We start from the raw sequence: 9639 nt of genomic DNA on the forward strand, positions 1-9639 counted from the left end.
AGAAAATCCCAAAAAAATATTTTAGTTAATTCTCCCTTTCGAATTTAATATTCTCTCAATATCTTTTGACATTTCTTGATTAAATCTTAATATTTCCTTATCATTATTCATGTATCATGTTCTTATATCAATCATAACACTTTCTTGTTTTGCGAGGTACTACACTTGAGGCTTTCCGATTATCTTCATGGATAGTTACAAATTACTTAATTTTTACACTTAATCGTTTTTCATTCGGGTGTTGTAATAATTTTTCATCCCCGGTTTTTTTGGTTATGTACTTCCCTAATCCCCGAAGCCTTGTAATAGTTGTAGGTTTTTAATTTTCGCGCTCGTTTCTTCCACTATTATGTAACTGCCCCAAAGCCATTTAATAGCTTAGGTTTATTTTTCCGCATTTTTATTCTGCTGATATAACTGCTAAATGTATGCTTAGGATTGTATGGCAAGATTTAAAAACAATTGCTAGATCGCTGACTACAAGTTTAACATAACTGTAATTAACACACTCTTATTCACACACCCACCTTTAGGGTTTCCCCTCTTCTGTTTCCTTCGATTCAAAATTATCATCGTCCCTTCGGAATAAAGATCATAGTCCCTTCGAGTTGCCTATGATAAAATGATATCGTCCCTCGAGTTGCCTACGATTAATGATGATAGTCCCTTCGGATTGCTAAGGTATCCTTACATGTTGCCTTCACGTCAAATGCATAGGACTTCCTACCCACATATGGTATGGATAGCCACTATGATCATTCGATGACTCTTCGATGTCCCTTTACATCCAATGTATAGGACTACCTGCCCTTATATGGTATGGATAGTACTATCGCTCAAGGATAATCTTTAGAATAGGAAAGACCTCACGAACTTAGGGTAAGTAACTCTTAAGTGCTTGCTCACAACAAATCAAATGCTTTTCACACCCTGTTTTTTAACATTGTCTTTTCAGACATTTTCAAAAGTAAATTGTTTTTCTAAACACACACTACAGTCTTTCAAACATTTCAAACAAAAACAAGTGAGCTAAGCAATTAAGAGCCCATGGATAACCATGGATACAAAAGGTGCTTACACCTTCCCTTTGTATAACCTACCCCCCAAACTCAATCTCTTTCAAAAAGGTCTTTCCTGTTCTTTTTGCCATTCCTAATTGGATAAAATAAAAGTGGGTGGCGAATCTTGGTATCTGCACATTAAAAAGTCAGTTCTCCCACCGTATTACAGAACTGATGACTCTGCTGGGGAAACTTAAAAGAGGGGTTACCTTAGAGCTTAGTTCACTTTAATATTTGTTTGTCTTGCTTGATTTATTCTTAAAGTTAGGCATAGTCATGGTGACCTCCCTTGTGCATGCTTGGGATTGGTCAATATGAGAGTTCACGCTTAAGTTAGGCCTCCATGGCTATGTATGTACTTCTCTTGCATGAGAGAGGTTTATGTATGTACCTTGGGTGAGTCTGAGCTTAAGGACCTTTAGTTACCCATTAACCCATCTAGGCCTTTAGGAACGTAGTGGGGGGGACTATCCTTGATGTATGTTGAGGGACACAGTCGCTACCCGATACTACAACTCAGATAGGTTCTTTCTTAAAGTATCATTTCATGGTATGTATATATCATGTCCGATGATGCTTTAGAGGGACTGACCATTCTGAGTTACTTTTTAGAACCCGTTACTAAATTCACTCTTATCCTTAGAAGTACCTATTGGGGAAGGGTAGTCACCTCGTCATACTTCATGCAAGCCTTTAAACCTAAGGACTTTTGTGTGACTTGATTGTTATCTAACCATTTGATTTCCTTGCAGGTCTTGTTTGTAGGACTTGCTTGTCCATAGTACTTTATGCTTTTACATAACATGTTGACTAACCTTTTTCAAGGATTTTAGGGATTTATGGCGCATAATTCCCAAGTACTATTATGAAGGGACTATCAAGAGCCTAAACTTCTATTGAGGGGTAAGAGGATTTATTTTCCTCTAGCCAGATGCTTTTCAAACTCAAAAGTACAATAAACTTCCGTCAAGGGGCAAGAGGATTTATTTTACTCTAGCCAGATGCCTTCAAACTCAAAGGTACAGTTCCTATCAAGGGGCAAGAGGATTTATTTTCCTTTATCCATATGCCTTTAAACTCAAAAGTACCATACCTCGAATCAAAGGCTATAACCCACTGGATTTGGTGAGCTTGATTCTTATAGAAGGACGTTCGAAGACGAAGGTCAAAATCCTTCAGACGAAGCTGCAACCAAAGTTTCCAAAGGACAAGCTTCTCATTCTTATTATCCGTGAAGCTGGACACTTACAACTCTTGTGTGAATTTGCCGGAATCTTCTTCCTAGAAGTAATCTAAAGTGTCCTGCAGGCTCAGACACTAACGCCTGGTTTGTTTTCCACTTTGGGACACTAACGCCTAATTGATGCAAAGGTTATCACGTTCACACCTACAAGCCAGATTTGAAGTTCTCCTTCGACTCAGTGGATCTTCTGAAGCAATAAGTCCATACGGAGAAAATCTCCTCAACATTGGCAATTCGTAATTCCTCGTGCATGTTCATGCGTAATCTTTCTTGTTTTTGTTCAATACTGTTTATAGGAAATACTTGTTTGTTTTCGAATTATAATAATGATGCATTGGATATGTTTGTCTTGAAAAAATTCATTCGCTCTCGCTCTAACATGTTTTTCTTTGCTTGTGATGCCAAACTCACGGTGATAAAGCATGATAACTCTGAAGAGAGAATGACGAACACATGATACCTATAACCTCAATTGGCGTGCTTTCGAGTAAAACCCTGTTGATGATATACAGGCATTGTTTCAATTCCTAAACAGTGAAGATATAAGGAAGTTAATCCCTTGTCAACCCCTTTGAGCCCTGAAGTAGGAGTTTCTTTTCTATACGAAAAACCCTCACATTTAACCCAGGGGCAGGGTAGTGTTCAGTTAACCTGATTGAGCGTTCAAAATTCGCCAGGAGCACGCACCTGAGGATACAACAAGGGTTATCCTTCAAAAGGTTGAGGAAAGTTAATACCACAATGGTTATCCCTCATCAACAAAGAAATGAGGTAGTCACAATCTTTTCAACGAATCGAAGACGTCTCAGGGTCATTGTTAGCTGAAGATTTTGTTTGGGAAAAATATTCTTCGAAGGTTTGAAATTCGAAGGAAGATGGTTACTGATGACCATCTTTTTAGGTCAAAAATGGCTACTGATGGCCATGTTCGAGAATGATGGTTTAAGTTGGAGCGGAGACAGTTAGCACTAAAGTTAAATTCGAAAGGAATCGTCTTTGGAGACTTAGACGTTTTTACAAAATACGTAAAGTACTGAAGCTTAACGTATCTTCATGGCATTCTCGATTCTGATTACGTTGCCACGTGTCGAAAGAGGATTCAGGCGGGAGGATTTGAATTTCGAAGTAGTTTTTATAACTGCACAAAGACAGATGGCATCCCAAGGATTCTCGGGAGTAACGTGGCATCAGATTAGTATAGGACCGTTAGGGTCGAATTTAGTATAAATAAGGGTCTTAGTATTAGGATTACGTGTGTTCATTTTGTACAAATCACTCACATATTGCTCAAGTATCAAGTGTTAAGAGAACGAGTTTTCGCTGAGAAATGTACGTATGACACCAACACCATTTTAAATACCTTTGTATCTTTCGTTATTCAAGCATCTTTTGATATTATTGCATTTCGTTTACTTTCTGTCATTTACATTCCTGCACTCTTTATTTTCGTTCTATTTAGTTTCGAAGCATTTAAGTCTTTACACTTTAAGATTCTTGCACTTTACAGTTTTGTCTTATATTTTATCTTTATCTTATCTTTCGCTGATGTTGTATTTACGTGTATAACAAGGTGATTGTTAATCTTTATTTCTTTGATTAAGCATTTCTTATTTCGAGACAACCAACCATAGATATGATTCGAACTATCATGAATAACAACCTTTTTGACTATGTCCTAGGATCAATCTAGTCGATCCTGCGAGTAACTAAATCGTATTTATTATAGTTTGGAAGACTAGCGGTTGTTTACCGAAAATCACCGTAAACAGTCATATGACTTGGTCAAAAAAGAAAAAATGAATCAAAAAAGAAAATTAGAGAAAAGAAAGCCCGCTAAGTCAACAAACTTGAAAACAATTGACTTAGGAAAAAGTTAGGGCCTCCTGCTTGATTTGAAACTCGGAATTCAAAAGAATTTGTCCAGGCAAAAGTTAGGGAAAATGAAAGGATTGTGAAGAAAAGAACAAAGTCGTGTGATCAGACACCAAATACAAAAGGTAGAGTGACAGCCACCTCATCGATTCTTCAATCGTCCCAAACTCCTTTTGAAAAATGAATGCTCGCATCGAGTTAGCTGAATTTAGGTTGGAGAACATAAAAATTTGGGTGGCACCAATAAAATTTTGAGCCTAAAATTTGCCTTCCATATTTCAGTCATAATTGTTCAAAAGCTCAAGAGATTCATCAAGTCATTCTCTTGAGCAAAAGTCTCCTAAAGCTAAGGTTTGGTACTCTCCTGAGGGAATTAGCAAAACAAGGCCTCTAATGAAGTTCTCCATGGCCTAGTATGATCCAAGATACCTCTATGCCAAAAGTCAAGACCCAACTCCAAAGGTTACTTGTTCAAACAGCTCAAAAGATTCACAGTCAACTAGTTTGACCTAAAAGTCAACCATAATCAAAGCACAATCAAAATCTCTCAATTTTGGTCAACATCAAGTGTATGAGAATATATCCATCATTTGATCAAAGGTTGATCATGATCCATCAATAGAAATGAACAAATGCAAAAAGGTTCAAATTAGGGTTTCTTTAGGAGAAAGTCAACTCAACTTTGACTGGCCATAACTTTCACATAGAATATCAAAAATTCCTCACTCAAAAGCCTATTTGGGAGGAAATTGGATTCTCTACAACTCTGTCTCTCACAAGCCAAGGCCAGAAATGCTTCATTTGGAAGATATAGCACAAAAGATTACAGGTCCTTTTCAAACATCAGTCAATAGCAGTTTTTTGTCAAAGAGCATATGATCAAGATAAAATCTCCAAATGAAAAATATGTTCCAAAGTGGCTTATAGAGGACATCTTGAGGTTTCCAAAAAGTCCTAGAACTCATTCATAGCTTAAAACTTGAGAGAGATATGCCTTGCTAAAGTTGGGTAATTTTGGAGGCAAAATGTGAAATAAAAGAGGTTCAAATTGAATTTTTTTGCAAATGGGCCTATATTTTTATGACTCAATCTTGGTCCACAAGCCATTTATGTTATCCAAACCATGTGCCACAAAATTATCAATTTCATATGATTTTATTTCATTTAAAAGGTGATTTAAAATGATATAATTAAAGGAAAAATCAAATATTGTGTTAAGAGATTCACATTGATCAAATTCTAATCTTATTTATGACAAATTAGCAAGGTAATTTCGTGGTATATTAATTGGAAAAAGATTGATACAAAATTGGACAAATATAGAAAGATTCCATTCAATTTTTAAAACAAATTTCCAAAAGATGCAAGATTGGATTCAAGAGAGTTTTGGTTAATTTTTATTGACCTAATTCATTCCCTGTAAGTAGTGGGGGCAAGGCAAGGGACTAGGGGACGAAAATTCTGAGCAGAAGCACACTTGCAAGAACTCAAAAAATTCACTAAGAACGTGAATTCAGTTTCCGAGAATTAAGAAGTTTCAACAAGATTTAAAGGTTGCAAAAGATTCCTTGAAGCATTCTGAAGGTGTCTGGATCATTACTCTGCATCAACACCCCCAGAACATCCTCCACTTAGTCAAAGTAAGTCACTCTGAACTTTGTATCGATTGGCATAATTTATGCATCCTCATGTTAATTTGCTTGCGTATTATGATTCATATGATTGATGTGAACGTTTATGGATCATTAGACTAAAGTTTGCGTGGTTAAATCTCACTTTGCCATTAACGTCCGAGTTAAGCTTTAGGGTTCAAATTTGGGGCTTTTCTGTTAGAGGTGAAATTAGGTCAAATTGAGGGCATAGTCAGGTTCGTATGGTTAGGACGAGTAGATCTGGGGTGGCGCGAAATATTTATGTGTGTGTATGAGCTAATCGCTATTTTGCAGGTATGCTTGCTACGAATAAAAACCTGGCAAATTCGTAGCGAAATTTGCAGGAATCCTCAGGTATGTTTGGGGAAGATGACGAGTTGTCACGCCCTGATTCGTTTGTTTAAATTTCGCGCGCTGAATCCTTTTTACTTTTATTGTTTCGTATGTAATGCGTTGGGTGCGTGTCTTAAACGCATGCGTTGTTTGGTTGGGGTGGTAGCGAAGCGTTTACGTGAGTATGGGGGTGTGGGTTCGATCCCTCACTCCCACATATTATTTTTTAGAAATTTCTAACTCTGGATCCAGTGTGTGCATCATCATAGGACGCATTATAAGCCCTTTAGATCTGACCTTTAATCTATCACTAACTTAGATCTAACACCCAGAATGTAATCCCTATACCATGAGCCTTAGTAATAACCACACCGAATCCAAATCCTAAATTAACTTATATATTTTAATTAATTTAAATTTTTTTGGCTAATTCTTTTAATATTTATTTATAATTCTCTTAAACAAATTAATATATATTATAAATGTTAAATTATAATTTATTGATTCGTTCCGATTAAATCCATTAATCGTGATGGGCAATAATCGATTTTCTTAAAATATTTGTTTAATTAAATAATAAATTCTATTTGGCTAAAAGGTTTCAACCATTTTTATTGGTTGCGATGATTAGCCTATTTTCTTCATTTTAATTCATTATTATTTTTAATCGAATCAATCGATTACGAGGGATAATGATACAAATTAAATAATTAAAATTCCTAAAAAATATTCTTATTTATTATTAGTGATAATTGAATCCATCAATTAAAATTGGTAATAATATACATTAATCTTTTAACTATGGTGATCGAATCTATCGATCATTGCGGTTAATAGTAACAAATAAAAATCAGGGTTGTACGCCCAAACCTTAAAACATTTCCCAAACCTTTTCAAACTACGAATTATCACAACTACGATAGGCCATTCAAAAAGCCTCTAAAACCATATCAAAAAACCATATCAAATCAAATTATAACTCTAAGGGCGTACAACCCTTCCCCGAACTACGTAGACTCTGATCCTCCATAAGGAGGTACGTAGGCACTTGGTTACAAGACGAGTCCCCCCTCCTCCAAACTCTAATCATGTCAATAATTAGCCTTTAACCCTGTTAATTGTCTGTTACCTTTCTTTATATTTTTTGCCATAAACCTCAATCTTATAATGCAAACCTTAGGAAATGGTTTAGGGTGTCTAACACCTTCCCTCGACCTGAATATAGTATCTTATCCTGAACCTCTGTAATTGTGTAAAGGTTTCCTATTCGCCTTGGTAGAATAGGTGGCGACTCTAAAGGTTAATTTTAGGGCAGGTTGCTACATCGTGAACCTAGCCACGTTACAACTCTCAAAAGTCCTAATTGAAGCAGGGTTAATTCGAAAGCATACTGTAACGAGAATACGGTAAACCGACTCCTAGGAGTTTTGCTAAAACGTTTGAGTTTGTATCACGCCACCTTTCACAAAAAATCGATGTCTCGACATCCTTTCAAAATTTTCCTCTTTAAACTTCAAGACAAACATGAACTTTGCATTAGAATTATATTTCTCATGATAAACATTCTTTGCATATGAACAAGTACTGGACACCAGGAAAGCTTCTATCATGAGCTGCAGATGAAAAGTTTAATCCTCTCAAGGGACAAGTTGTCTTCAGAACTCCGTTAAATTCGAGCAAGAATATCTCAAATTTTGATTACCCTTAGGGGTACAAAAGCGGTCGAAATACTCCGTTGAGTAAGCGCTCCTATATCTGGGGAAATCAGATCAAGACTCGAAGACTCACTCAGAAGTGTTGATCAATCAAGGGCATTGCTCCTAAGCTCATGATACTGGGGCATGTTGCTTATGATAGCACAAGACTCAGAAGTTCCTCCCGACAGACAGAGTCGCTTCAGAACTGCTCTGAAAAGCATAAATATCTCCTACGACTAACTCAGTTGGCTAAATCGCCAATATGTACAAGGGGCATGACATGTTATTGTCCAATTCATCTGGGGCAGTCAAGTCGAGATTCAAATAATCTCTCAAAGGCGCTGAACAGCCAGGGATTTATTTTCCCCGCAAAACATTGCTACAATTTACTGTCATCATTAACAACATTTTGCATTCATACATCATATACCTCATATCATATGCATAATATTGTTATTCATTTTAAAAACAACCATCATGCATTACATGCATCATGACATTGCATAAAATTGACTTTGCCTTTCAGGTCGACCAACCGGTCAGACAAATATCATCAACAAATCAATCTCTATCAGATATACATTCTGGAAAGCATATCCCTCCAGACATTCTGAAGACACCGACATCAGATACACATTCTGGAAAGCATATCCCTCTAGACATTCTGAGGACACCGACATCATATATACATTCTGGAAAGCATATCCCTCCAGACATTCTGAAGACACCGACATCAGATACACATTCTGGAAAGCACATCCCTCCAGACATTCTGATGACACCTACATCAGATATACATTGCAGAAGCATGAACCCCGGATATTCTGAAATCCTCCATCAGATGCATATTCTGGAAGCTTCACCCCAAAATTTCTGAAACTCTCTATCAGATATACATTCCTGAAGCATGAACCCCGAATATTCTGAAATCCTCCATCAGATATACATTATGGAAGCTTGACCCCCAGATATTCTGAAATACTCTAACGGATATACATTCTGGAAGCATGACCCCAGATATTCCGCACTCTACATCAGATATACATTTCGGAAGCATGAACCCTAGATATTCTGAAATCCCCATCAGATGCACATTCTGGAAGCTTGACCCCCTGACTTTTGAAACTATTAGATATACATTCCGGAAGCATGAACCCAGGATATTCTGAAATCCTCCGTCAGATATACATTCTTGAAGCTTGACCCCCAGATATTCTGAAATACTCTAACGGATATACATTATGGAAACATGACCCCCAAATATTCCGCACTCTACATCAAATATACATTCCGGAAGCATGAGCCTCGGATATTCTGAAATCCCCATCAGATGCACATTCTGGAAGCTTGACCCCAGACTTCTGAAACTCTCTATCAGATATACATTCCGGAAGCTTAAACCCCGGATATTCTGAAATCCTCCATCAGATATACATTTTGGAAACTTGACCCCCACATATTCTGAAATACTCTAATGGATATACATTCAGGAAGCATGACCCCCAGATATTCCGCACTCTCTATCAAATATACATTTTGGAAGCCTGAACCCCGGATATTCTGAATCTCTACATTAGTTGTACTTCGGAAGCTTGAACCCCGAATATTTTGAATCTCTACGTCAGGTATACATTTTGGAAGCTTGAACCCCAAACATCTTGAAATTCTGTCATAAGCACACCCTGGGAAGCATGACCCCCCAGGATTTTGACAAGCATTCTTCTCAGATACAATCCACACAAAGATTCATTCTCATACTCATCAATACACTGGATCCATTC

Source organism: Vicia villosa, linkage group LG2, assembly GCF_029867415.1.
Source record: "Vicia villosa cultivar HV-30 ecotype Madison, WI linkage group LG2, Vvil1.0, whole genome shotgun sequence".
NCBI classification, from domain to species: domain Eukaryota; kingdom Viridiplantae; phylum Streptophyta; class Magnoliopsida; order Fabales; family Fabaceae; genus Vicia; species Vicia villosa.